This window comes from Cydia strobilella, chromosome 2 (genome assembly GCF_947568885.1).
Source record: "Cydia strobilella chromosome 2, ilCydStro3.1, whole genome shotgun sequence".
Lineage (NCBI taxonomy): Eukaryota > Metazoa > Arthropoda > Insecta > Lepidoptera > Tortricidae > Cydia > Cydia strobilella.
The window spans coordinates 29,615,036-29,628,768 of record NC_086042.1 but is presented as its reverse complement, the minus strand read 5'-3'; the positions used below and the strand labels follow the sequence as shown (position 1 = coordinate 29,628,768).

The following is a 13,733-nucleotide window of genomic DNA, read 5'->3' as shown; positions in this document are numbered from 1 at the left end:
TAACGCTGCGTAACTCTCTAAAGCAAACAACTCACGAACGCGAGGCAAAGCGGCGCGGCGCGGCGCGGTGGGCCCACGGCGTTCGCGTTCTCAACGAGGTCGCCCACGTAGGTATCAACGGATTGATTCAAATCAAAGGACCAAGTGCCGCATCGCTTCGCGTTCGCGTGTTATTCGCCTACGTATTACGCTGCGTAGGTAATAAATTCATAGCCACGCGGTGCTTCTCCGCACCAAGAGCATTTCGAATTTACATTTTGATGTCAATTTGTTATCAATCTCCTGTAGGTCTCGCTTGTGACAATACATACATGAAGGTACAAGTAAGAGAGAAATGCACGCGCGGATGATAACAAAATTATTTTGATATAAGTTTAAATTGGCCTCCGAGTTAACATATAAAACATATCTAAACAATCTACCATCTACATGACTACTACGATAGGGAGCCTTTAATATTTGAATAGTTACCTCGGTATCATTAAAGTTAATGAGATTTTGACCTAATGGCTATCATCAGAAAAGTACAACCTGTTAATCAAAAAGGAAACCTGAATCTTAGAGAAACCGAAAATTCAGAAGACGAAAGATCCTAACGAATTGAGAACTTGCTCAATCGCATTAAGAAAGCTCATATATGGTGGAAATGTTCGCTGTATTGGATACGCACCGCTCGCCATCGGCAGGTTGTTCATCCTTACACCCTAGCACCTAAATGGTCGCGTACTGTGCGGTTTAAGAGTAATTTCCTCCCGCGTACGCTTCGGCTGTGGAATGAGCTCCCTGCCGAGGTTTTCCCGAGGGGCTACAGTATAGGGTTCTTCAAAAAAGGAGTGTACAGGTTTTTAAAGGGTCGGCAACGCGCGTGTATCAATATCTCCGGTGTTGCAGGCGTCCATAGGCTACGGTAACTGCTTACCATCAGGCGGGCCGTATGCTTGATTGCCACCGACGTGGTATAAAAAAAACGGTCTTAGTAGCTCAGAAGGCAGCACACTGGGCGACGATCCAGTGGTCGTGGGTTCAAGTCCCACCCAAGACAGTGAATTTTCCACTTTTAATTTGTTTTTAAGCTTAATAACATCGTTCGCAGACGTTTCTGCTTGAGACAACATTAATTGAGAACTCGCTTATTTTCAAGTCTCTTAAAATTAACACTTGAACAAATAAGATGAATTTTATATTCGGTTAATGTTGATATTGATTTCAGGAGCAGTAACGGATGCGTTGGTGGTGTAATGGTCAGCATAGTTGCCTTCCAAGCAGTTGATCCGAGTTCGATTCTCGGCCAACGCATATCTTTTTCACTTCCTTTACAGTTAATTACCAGGTATTTAAAGTTAATTAATGGGAAATAAGAGGTCATATTATCGTTCTTATATTATACATATGATATGTCTTGATTCTAGAGTATTGTACTAAGTATTTCTGTACAACAAAACAGGTGCGTTGGCGGTGTAATGGTCAGCATAGTTGCCTTCCAAGCAGTTGATCCGAGTTCGATTCTCGGCCAACGTATATCTTTTTCACTTCCTTTACATATAATTACCAGGTATTTAAAGTTAATTAACGAGAAATAAGAGGTCATATTATCGTTCTTATATTATACATATGATATGTCTTGATTCTAGAGTATTGTACTAAGTATTTCTGTACAACAAAACAGGTGCGTTGGTGGTGTAATGGTCAGCATAGTTGCCTTCCAAGCAGTTGATCCGAGTTCGATTCTCGGCCAACGCATATCTTTTTCACTTTCTTTACATATAATTACCAGGTATTTAAAGTTAATTAACGAGAAAAAAGAGGTCATATTATCGTTCTTATATTATACATATGATATGTCTTGATTCTAGAGTATTGTACTAAGTATTTCTGTACAACAAAACAGGTGCGTTGGTGGTGTAATGGTCAGCATAGTTGCCTTCCAAGCAGTTGATCCGACTTCGATTCTCGGCCAACGCATATCTTTTTCACTTCCTTTACATATAATTACCAGGTATTTAAAGTTAATTAACGAGAAATAAGAGGTCATATTATTGTTCTTATTCATTATGTCTTGATTCTAGAGTATTGTACTAAGTAAATCACGTTTGTTGTATGAGAGCCCCACTTAAATATTTATTTTATTCTGTTTTTAGTATTTGTTGTTATAGCGGCAACAGAAATACATCTGTGAAAATTTCTATCGCCTAGCTATCACGGTTCATGAGATACAGCCTGGTGACAGACAGACGAACAGACAGACAGACAAACAGACGGACAGTGGAGTACTAATAATAGGGTCCCGTTTTTACCCTTTGGGTACGGAGCCCTAAAAAGAGCGTAACTACTCCCATCTTAAAGTCCGGCAACGCAGTTTTATCCCCTCTCTCGGTTCGTGTGCTCGTTTGCCTCTTATCACAAAAAAAGTTAGTGCAACATATGAAAAGCTAAAAGCTACTAAGTTTCAGTTGAACGCATTGAAAACCACCTGAAGTTAAGTAAGTACATAACATAAGTTACATAAGTTACGTAACCAAATTATTAATTTACAAAAGTAACCTAATGTCACTCAAATCAAAACAAAACTGTAGCAATGTCTTGCGTCTCTTTCTCTCTCGGTGGTTTTGTATAGCGCCGTTTCATGCACTTCAGTCGCAGTGCTGTAATCTATCGATTGGACGCTGTTGGTACGCGAGGGATGGTGGCTGAGGATTTATCTTAAGATATGTTTGAAAACAAAGTCTAGTTTCAGTTTTAAAGTGTTACTGTTAATAATAAAATAAATTATTAAATATTATAGGACATTTAAGCTCACGGGTAGGCTCAAGAAGGCAGGAAGAAGAAGAAGGGGAAGAATTTAAAGGATTATATTATAAGGAAAAAGAATTAGAAATTATTCATCACACCAACTTATAACAACGAAAAAAATTTTTTTTTGTTATAAGTTGGTGTGATGAACTATCTTTATTCTTCAAAAATCTGATGCGAAAGTTGCATTCTAACGTCACTGGTCACTGTAGCAGTGTTTAGTATCTTTCTTTATTGTGTGACCAAATTTCTTCACAGTAATTTGAATGGGAATTTCAAATGCAAGTCGGCACGCGTTTCTTTTTTCAGAAGTGACCTGACTTTCTTCTTTTCAGTGTGTTTTGCGGTAGTGTCAATATAATTAAATGTAGGTGTTGTTAATTTTTAAAATTGCATATTCTATGCATTGGCCTAACCTAACATAATATTGTTAGACCAATCGTTAGATGCATAATCACGTGTGCAGGCTTAGCTGCTAGTTCATAGGTGCCGACGCATGTTACTGCTTCTATACATTTAATACATTGCCTGATTTCACACATTGTACTAAAATATATCTTTAAACTAATCTTTGGATGCATAATCGCGTGTGTAGGCTTACCTAATAGTGCATAGGTACCGACGCTTGTTACTGATTCTATACGTTATCTGATTTCATACATTGTACTAACATATATCTTTAGACCAATCTTTAATCATAATCATAATCATAATCATTTATTTGCACATAAAAAGGGTTTTACATAGATATTATAAAAGTTACATTGGTCAAGCCTTTTTAGCTGTTTTTGGCAGCATGCAAATGGGTCCTTATAATACATTAAATTTGTATTACATAAGACTAGCTTAAATTAACTTAATTAATTACTAACTACATTAACTTAAATTAAACTAGAATAGGATGTACAATAAGTTAACTTTACAATTCAATACAAATTACAATACAGTCCCAGCAATTGATAATAAAATAACTAAGTTCATATGTAATGTCCAGGTAATAAATATTTATAATACAAATTTGACTAATATTAATTTTGGATGCATAATCGCGTGTGTAGGCTCAGTTAATAGTGCATAGGTACTGACGCTTGTTACTGATTCTATACGTTACCTGATTTCATACATTGTACTAACATAATATATATCTTTAGACCAATCTTATGGATGCATAATCGCGTGTGTAGGCTCAGCTAATAGTGCATAGGTACTGACGCTTGTTACTGATTCTATACGTTACCTGATTTCACACATTGTACTAACATATATCTTTAGACCAATCTTTGGATGCATAATCGCGTGTGTAGGCTCAGCTAATAGAGCATAAGTACCGACGCTTGTTACTGATTCTATACGTTACCTGATTTCATACATTGTACTAACATAATATATATCTTTAGACCAATCTTATGGATGCATAATCGCGTGTGTAGGCTCAGCTAATAGAGCATAGGTACCGACGCTTGTTACTGTTTCTATACGTTACCTGATTTTATACATTGTACTAACATAATATATATCTTTAGACCAATCTTTGGATGCATAATCGCGTGTGCAGGCTCAGCTAATAGTGCATAGGTACCGACGCTTGTTACTGATTCTATACGTTACCTGATTTTATACATTGTACTAACATAATATATATTTTTAGACCAATCTCTGGATGTATAATCGCGTGTGCAGGCTCAGCTAATAGTGCATAGGAACTGACGCTTGTTACTGATTCTATGCGTTATCTGATTTCACACATTGTACTAAGTACTAACATATATCTTAAGACCAATCTTAGGATACATAATAGGTACTCACGGTGGCAGGCTTAGCTAATAGTGTATAGGTACTCGGTCGCTTGTTACTGATTCTGTACATTGGTTTCAGGTTACGGATTCTGCTAATATTAGGTACATTAGTATTCTACATACACAGCTATACTTACCTAACTTACATAGTTAAGTAATGACTGTACTATACAATCATTACATAGCATAACGCTGCGTCTTACGTAAGCGAACAACTCGCGAACGCGAAGCGAAGCGGCGCGGCGGGCCCTCGGCGTTCGCGTTCGCAACGAGATCGCCCACGTAGGACACTTCTATAAGTATCAAAGGATTGATTCACCCCACGCCGCATCGCTTCGCTTCGCGTTCACGTGTTGTTCGCCTACGTAGTAAGTTGCGTGAGTATATGTGCCATTCTCAACCAAAAGGGTACTTATTGTCGCTTGTCAGTAAGGCGCTATTTCCATATAGCTACAATTAGAAATCAATCTTATCGACAAGCGACAATGTGGTACCTTTTGGTTGAAAACGTCACATATAAGTGTAGAATATGTAGGTATTTACATTACATATTTTGAGCAAAATAATCATACGAAGTGTCCTACGTGGGCGATGTCGTTGCGAACGCGAACGCCGTGGGTCCGCCGCGCCGCGCCGCTTCGCTTCGCGTTCGCGAGTTGTTCGCTTACGTAAGACCATAGAGTAACTTATACTAGAGCGGTACTGTCATAGTAAATTTTGTAACCCCAGTAAATTCACTGCCATCTGTCGACACACTTTAAAACTAAAAATGAAGATTTATAAAAATACGACAAAATGTATTTAAATATGGATAAATGATTTTTTTTATTTGCATTAATTATTTTTATGATTTTGACCCATGTTCTTTCACTGATATGCGTTAAAATTGTTAAATAACAAACGAAACCGTCAACGTCATCTATACGACAGTAGGCCAAAGCTAGTGGCGCCCTCTGAACGAGAATCAAATTTTCTTGATTTTCGAGGCACGTTTTTTCCTTAGACTGTATCCATCTATTACGGAGTTATATCTATCTTTGGTAAGACGCAGCGTTACCCGGATTTGAAACCAGGACACCAATAAAGAATGAGCGAGATGCACGTTTGATATGAAAATATCATCAAATTAAAATCAAATATATAAAAGAAATCATCCAATATTTGTCCCTTACAGACATAACCATCTGTTCGTAATCGAGGGTCCAGATGGTAAAAGTATTGACCTGACAGTGACATGGGTAACATATTATATTGACCTCTAAATACAAACAGTATATTTAAGGGTCTAAGGGAATTTGGGACCTCACATTGTAATTATGGTTAACACATTTGCTCGGGTAGGGTAATTCTAATGCCGGGGCCACGGAAACGGCGGAAAACGCCCATGATTATCGCGATAATCCCAGTGTGGCCGAATTAAAAACGTCCATTTTACGCGATAATTAACGCGTTTCCCGGCGATTTCTGTTAGTGTGGCCCCGGCATACGGTAAAGGGATTAATAACTGAATAGCCGCTCCCATACAATCTTAAAACAACAAGCTGAAATAACATGAAACTTGGCCACAGAATAACTAATAGTTGACTTGGCATTTTACGTCAAAAATGTGACAGTTACGTAGGAAGTGGCGCCCTCATTTATTTTCTACTATTTTATGTCGCACATATGGCGGCTGGGTTCGTTTGACTGACAGTTTTAGAATAACCAAAGATAGATATAACTCCGTAATAGATGGATACAGTCTAAGGAAAAAACGTGCCTCGAAAATCAAGAAAATTTGATTCTCGTTCAGAGGGCGCTACTAGCTTTGGCCTGCTGTCGTATAGATGGCGTTGACGGTTTCGTTTGTTATTTAACTATTTTAACACATATCAGTGAAAGAACATGGGTCAAAATCATAAAAATAATTAATGCAAATAAAAAAAATCATTTATCCATATTTAAATACATTTTATCGTATTTTTATAAATCTTCATTTTTAGTTTTAAAGTGTGTCGACAGATGGCAGTGAATTTACTGGGGTTACAAAATTTACTATGACAGTACCGCTCTAGTATAAGATACTCTATGGAATAACTAAACTTATATCATCAAGTCGCAATTCAAATAAAACTAACACAACTAAAACTCATATAGGTATTATGATATAAACTTTCTATCTCCCATGTCCCAGTATATGTCATGTTACGAAATATCTAACAGCTTTCTGACGTCAAAACCATTTTTCAATATATTCCAAACAATTAATATTTAATCTGGGATATAAATAAACTTATTTCTGTACTCGTTCAAGAGGCACTTGTGTTCGAGAGATATAATGCATTGCTTTCTTTGAACTGCAATCACAAGTGGTTTCGTTATGTTGATTTGTTCTTTGACGGTGAAGTATTTAATCAACATTCTTTTTATAATGTCAATTAGTATCGGGTACGGTATTTCTGGTTTTAAAATAATAATAATTTCCAAAATACTAGCGGAATATTTGACACCTGGAATTGCTAAAATGTTTTGCAACGCAGACATTGCTATTATTTTTGAGTAGGCGTTTTATGTACCTTTCTTATATTTTTATGGTATACTAGTCATACTTAAAAAGAAAAAAAAAGAAAAATTAAGGAAAAAGAATAACAGAAAAAGTAAGGGCAAATCGCCTAGCATGGTACGGGCATGTGATGCGGAGGGATGAAAGTCATGTGACGAGAAAGGTATTAAGAATGAATGTGTAGGGAGGTACGAGGAGAGGAAAACCGAGGAAAAGGTGGATGGACTATGTGAAAGATGATATGAAACTAACGCAAGTGAATGATGAGATGACGGGTAACAGAGAGGTATGGAAGAAAAAGACATGCTGCACCGACCCCAAGTGAATGGGACAAGGGCAAGCGAATGATGACTAGTCATACTTACTGCCTCAATATTCCCTAAATGTCAGTTTGCCTGCATTAAAATAACTGATCCTCTACCAAACAGAATATATCGAATTCTTAATAGTAGCAGGCTCGAACGAATTTCACCTTCCCATACAAACGGAGTTTTGTTCTCATTTTAAAACTACGTGTTGGATTGTAATGAAACTTTGCACATATAATGACATGAGGCATATCTAGGTCTGTAATTAGTTTATATAGTTCTAGTATATAAAATCTCATGTTAGACTAACAGTGCTTTCTTGCACAATGCACAGATAATAACTTATTATTTCTGCCACTGGCATTTTTCAAAGAAAAGGCATTTTGTTTTTAAAACACATTTCTTATGAATGTCATTATCATTGCGACCTCAACCGTAACTCCCCACAGAATGCAACTGACCATCATTGTATATCAACAACCAGTCGCTTTAGAACCTTGTCACATTACTGGCCTTCATATCATAGAAATACAGGGACCTCATGATAAAGTGTTGTTTAATGTGATAAAGTCCTGTTTTATTAAATTGTGTGACCGTTCCGGGTCGTTGGGATAATGATGTCATTTTCGTATACATTTTAGGAAATTTGGAACTATTTAGGATCTAATTTATTTTTCCGGAAGTCACGGTACATGGTTTGATTCGAAAAATAACATTTGCTACTTGCCTGCCTCGTATCTGCAACACTCATTTGATGACAAAAACACCCGTATTCCGAATGAAAGAAAAGCGACATTTCCATCAAATGATTGTTGCAGATATGAGGTTGAGTAAGTATAGCGACGATTTGTGTCTGCGTAGGAATTTACGGACAGCTGGTCAAATTATTGAAAATCATTATCCACTTTTACGTACAATTTGGTCACGTCTTGCAAGGTTTTCAAACAGTTTCGGATGTCCGGTTGAGCTGAAATTTTGCGTACCAACGTAAATTCTATAAAAATGCAATGTTAGGGTCATTCTCAAAAAAATATGTCTGCGGTCTAATTGCCGCGACCCATATATTTCATACAAAATGTGTGTAACGAGTCGTGGCAATTAGACGCGATCACAGACATATTCTCAATTAGGGGTAGTAATTGATCTTATCTTATCTTATCTTATAATTTCGGGGGCCCTTGCGGATACACTTCGACCCATAGGGATCTTTTGTGTAGTTACCCCCTAGGAAAGATTCGTTCGCTACTCAAGAGCTTTCCCCACCATCTCCATATGATGGACCTTATGCTGGGTAGCGTTTTGAATTCCTTTGGTTCCAGATAGCCTGTTCCAAAGTCCTTCATTCTTTGTCTGGCGAGGGCGTGACATTCACACATAACCCAGGTAGCAAAATGACGTAAAATGACGTCAGCGACGTCATAATGACGTAATAATGCCGTCATTATGACGTCGCTGACGTCGTTTTACGTCATTTTGCTACCTGGGAAGGTTTTCTATTGTCTCTTCCTCTTCGCCACACATACGACAATCGGTGTTGTTCAGCAGTTCAGCGTGCCCCATCTTGGCTAGGATTCCCTCGACCCCGTAATGGCCAGTCAATACCCCCGTTATTATTTGGAGTTGCCGTTTGCTAAGTTTCCAAAGCTTTTTGCTCCAACCAGAGTCTACCCCTTGTATAAAGAGCTTTGAGTGCTTTAGACCCGTCAGACTGTCCCATTCTTCCTGGTGTTTGGTCTTAGTAAGGTCTTTGATAGCCGTTGTGATGGTTCCCTGTGAGAGCCCCACGAATGGTTCCTGACCTATAAGGTTGTTTGCAGATCCGGCTCTGGCAAGTTCATCTGCATTTTCATTGCCTATGAATCCCTCGTGCCCTGGGATCCATACCAGTTGCACTTTGTTTTGCCTTCCAAGCTTGTTCAGAGCTTGGATGCCATTGTATACCAGTCTAGAGTCCACTCTGGGCGCCTGCTACCTGGGCTGGGTAGTAATTGATACTCAGGAGTATGGTACAATACTAACTGATTTATTGAGGATGAATGGCTTACAATTACAAGTAAAATCATGTCTTGTATCGGAAAAATTGAACTATTACTGACGTATAGAACCGGCACAGAGAACCAGTATTTTGCGCCATGAGTTGCTGCCGTTTTGGCATCAAACCATAGAAGCGGAGCGTGAATCTCGCGACCTAAACGCGTAAGCGCCATGAATATTACGCCGCTTACGACGTTTTTGGTCGCGAGATTCACGCTCCGCTCGGCTTCTATGGTTTGATGCCAAAACGGCAGTAACTCATGGCGCTTCTCTGTTGGGATTGCGACAATTTCATTGTTTGATAATATATGTCGTCTCTATAGTAATAATAACTTAGTGATTGGACCCGGGTATGTCCTTAAACTACGTCCAAAAGGGCCGGATATGTCCTTAAACTACGTCCAAACGGACCCGGGTATGTCCTTAAACTACGTCCAAAAGAGAGGTATGGGCACTGTGAATGACATCTCGCTTTGTGTGGTAGGGCACAGGACAGCGGATGTCATTCCAGATCTAGAGCAGAGCCCAACTGGGGAGGTACCTCCACCTTACAGAAAACCGCAGCCAAATAACACTAGACCCTACTAATAGTGTTGTGTTCCTGCCGGTGAGTAAGGTTGCCAGAGCTCGAGGGAGAGGAGTGTTAGGTCGGCAACGCGCATGTAACTCCTCTGGAGTTGCAGGCGTACATAGCCTACGGAGACTGCTTAACATCAGGCGGGCCGTATGCTTGATTGCCACCGACGTAGTATTAAAAAAATGATTTTTTTACTAATACTTCTCTTAATACTCGTACATATGGGCAGAGAGGAATGAATGAAGAAAACAATATAAAGGGTTCACAAAATTTATTAACTTTGTAACAGAATACTAAATTCGAAAACTTTTAAGTACAAATACTTATTAAATAAACTTTAACATAGCGTATGGCATGGCAACACGATTTTAAACATCATAAATATTGTATTTACAGTCCTATATTATATGTACAAGATCCATTATATGTAAATATATAATAGATTCTAAATTATAGTAATAACAAGGCACCAACTTAGCACCAGTTTTATGTCATAGAACTAATTATTATATCATTAACAGTCTATATATGCCATTGCTGGGTATATATTTATCCATTTTCATTTGTCACACTTCAGGGTACCTAGCCAAAATGCCAATCATTTGCGACGTAACGCTTTAGACAGGCCTATGGAACTCTCCGCGCGAGCTCGGATTTATACCTACGAATCGCTTCACTTTGTTCCACCCAAACAAAAAAGTTTGATAACTGGTTAACTAGACGCACTATTTCTTCCGCGGAGACAACCAGTTATGTGAGTGGAAGTCTAATTACATTTTCTTAATCGAATTTAGCTACTAGTTGTCTAGCGGGAAAGTATTACACCTACTGTTATTATTTTTACGATAGTTACAAGCTACGTAGGTACTATTAAATTGTTTTAAAGATGTAGGTAATGTTTTTTACGACACATTTATAGCTAGATATCTACCTAAGACACCTAAGTATTTGAAAGAAGCGTTGGCAACCCTAGCGTTGTGCCGGCGCGCGCGGTGCGGGGAGCGGCGCGTTGAAGGTGACTCCATTGTATTTCTGTGTAGGTATCAAAACGGTAGGTATTTGCGTTTTCTTTGAGAGATAAGTATCTGTTCGTAAGAACTATTATATAATCTGTGCTTTAGGTATGTCTCTCTTAATATTAGTGCGATAGAGAGACATAAAGCGTTTCGTTGTCGTATCCCAAACGATTGGCATCTTGGCTAGGCACTCTATGCTTAAATATTAAACAGTATTGTGACAACATTTCGCTTTTAAAACAATGTTTTAGCTGCCGTACTGCTACTGGGCGTTTTCTAAAATAAATATTAAAAACCTGATTCTTTCAATCTGGACATTCTCGGGCTCATTCTACTCAGAATCGACAGCATTCTTCATCCTGCCATTAAAAAAAGATGTCCCAAAATGTCCATTCCATTACGTCACGTTTTAGTGTGAAAAAAATTGTGGGTGACGTAATGGAATGTACAATTTTCATACAAATTTTTGGGACATTTCTTTATCATCAGGATTGAATATGCTTGTGATTCTGAGTTGAAAGAACCCAAAAACACCAGGATCTGTTAGAATCAGGTTTTCAATATTTATTTTAGAAAACGCCTAAATATAATAATTTCAAAATGTAGGTATATCATATCAAAAAATACGGGCACTGAACTGAAAATCGTTTTCATTAATAAATAATAAATCATTTGAATATCAGTATTCTTCGGACGTCTATAATCTCCACATTTGACTTCATTTGATAATCTTATACGAACAAAATGATTAAAATAAATGCATCTAATATTTGTTACCTACAAATTAACGTATAAATGCACTACATTCAATTTTTTTTGTATAATTAGCACCTTTTCAGAATTGGAAGCTATCATCAACAATTATATCATCAATTACCAATATCTTAATTTGTGCCTTAATATGTGAAATTTTCTATAAAAAGGGACCTTATTGTCGATGGCGCTTACGCCATTATTAACGATGATATAAATACAATGCCGTGCGGCGCTGTGCGGCGTAAGCGCCGTCGACAATAAGGTCCCTTTTCATAGAAAATGCCCCATATATAGGTAAGTCTATTTTAATTTTCTTATTTGTGTATATTTATTTACTGTAATTGTGTGTATGAAAGTAGGCTTCATAACGTTTTATTCAACACCTACTCTTTTCTCTTCGGTTGTCTGGAAGAGATCACTCTTCAGCGATAAGACTGCCTGTTGTCCTACTCAATTGTTTTCTGTATGCTGTATCTTTTACTGAGGTGTGCCAAAAAGGAGTATTCTATCTATGTATATGTCTTTTACCAATTAAATTATAGACTGCTCGAAACTTGACATAACATTTTCTTTGTAAAATATAAGATTTTATTCTAAAAGTTCGTCGCAAATATTTAAAGAAACAGTAACAACAATTTTTGTATTGAAATACTTTAAGCGCATTTTAAACAATATCTTTAATGCCTTATTTGTGGTATATTCTATAAAAAGGGACCTTATTGTCGATGGCGCTTACGCCATTGTCAACGATGCTCCGATATAAATACAATGCCGCGCGAAGCTGTGCGGCGTAAGCGCCATCGACAATAAGGTCCCTTTTCATAGAAAATGCCTCATTTATGTCACTTATATTTCAACAACATTTTTTGTGGGTTATATGTATAATTCTATTTTACCTATATAATGGCCTCGATCAGTATTATACGCTATTTTACCCGTTATACCAAAAAGCTCTTCAAACAACTAAAATTAAACTATATGTACATTCAACTATATTAACAGTTGTGAAAAGAAATCAACAGATCTGGAAACCAGGGTAATAGCAACTAGCAGAGTTATTTTAAGACCTACCCAAATGGTCTTCAAATCATGCGTAGGTAGGTATAATATGTAAATCTAATAACATTATTTTAATTGTCGTTTTCAAGCAAAAGGTACCACTTTTTCGCTTACCATAAGATCGCTCTGACATGCAGGTTTTCGTATAAAGATACTAGCATCGTCCTTATGGTGGTCAATGTGGTACCTTTTACTTGAAACCGTCACTTATTTGTAGTTTATGTGACAGCTACTTAATGAAGTGCATTAAAATACGGGTGTGGGTTTATAAAACGAGCTGTAAGTGAGTTTCATAAGAAGTTTTCGTAAATGCATAGTATCTGAAGTAGTTTTCTCTATCTTTCAAATTCATGATAACACTTCACTAGCTATCGAGTCCACTTTATACGAAGATGCTTCAAAATATTGTCAGTTATTTTTGCGTGCTGTTTTTCATTTGACTTTACACACTCTCATTGCTTAATGAATTAGTATTTTATAAATCGTGATATAATAGAGAGCTTTTCATTCGAGTACTGTGTTTAGGCAACCAAGCTTGCTGAGTTTCCTAAGTAAGGTACGAGCTGAAAAGCTTGATTATATCACTATTGTGTACAAGTATATTTTACTTTTGTAATCATATAGAAAGGGCTATCACCGTTGTGTAAATGTCATTATGCTAGTTGCTATAACCATAACACAACCACACATTCAAACTAGATATTCACTCAAAAGTCTTGTGATGAGGAACTGAAGGCACAACTCGTCAAATACTTTCATAAGAATAATACTGCACTATTAGCTATACAGACAGAAATACAACTAAATACAATACTATAGTTACAATTTAGTTATAATATAATATTGTGTCATCCT

At 37.3% G+C, this 13,733-nt stretch overlaps 3 non-coding genes across 3 annotated transcripts; all 3 read left to right on the top strand.

The window, feature by feature from the left end:
* The first annotated feature begins 1,224 nt into the window (after positions 1–1,224).
* Positions 1,225–1,296, top strand: Trnag-ucc (transfer RNA glycine (anticodon UCC)). Its single transcript has one exon. It is a non-coding gene; the product is annotated as a tRNA-Gly (tRNA).
* A 372-nt stretch (positions 1,297–1,668) lies between these two features.
* On the top strand, positions 1,669–1,740 carry Trnag-ucc (transfer RNA glycine (anticodon UCC)). The gene has a single exon. It is a non-coding gene; the product is annotated as a tRNA-Gly (tRNA).
* A 150-nt stretch (positions 1,741–1,890) lies between these two features.
* Trnag-ucc (transfer RNA glycine (anticodon UCC)) lies at positions 1,891–1,962 on the top strand. The gene has a single exon. It is a non-coding gene; the product is annotated as a tRNA-Gly (tRNA).
* Positions 1,963–13,733: the final 11,771 nt, after the last annotated feature.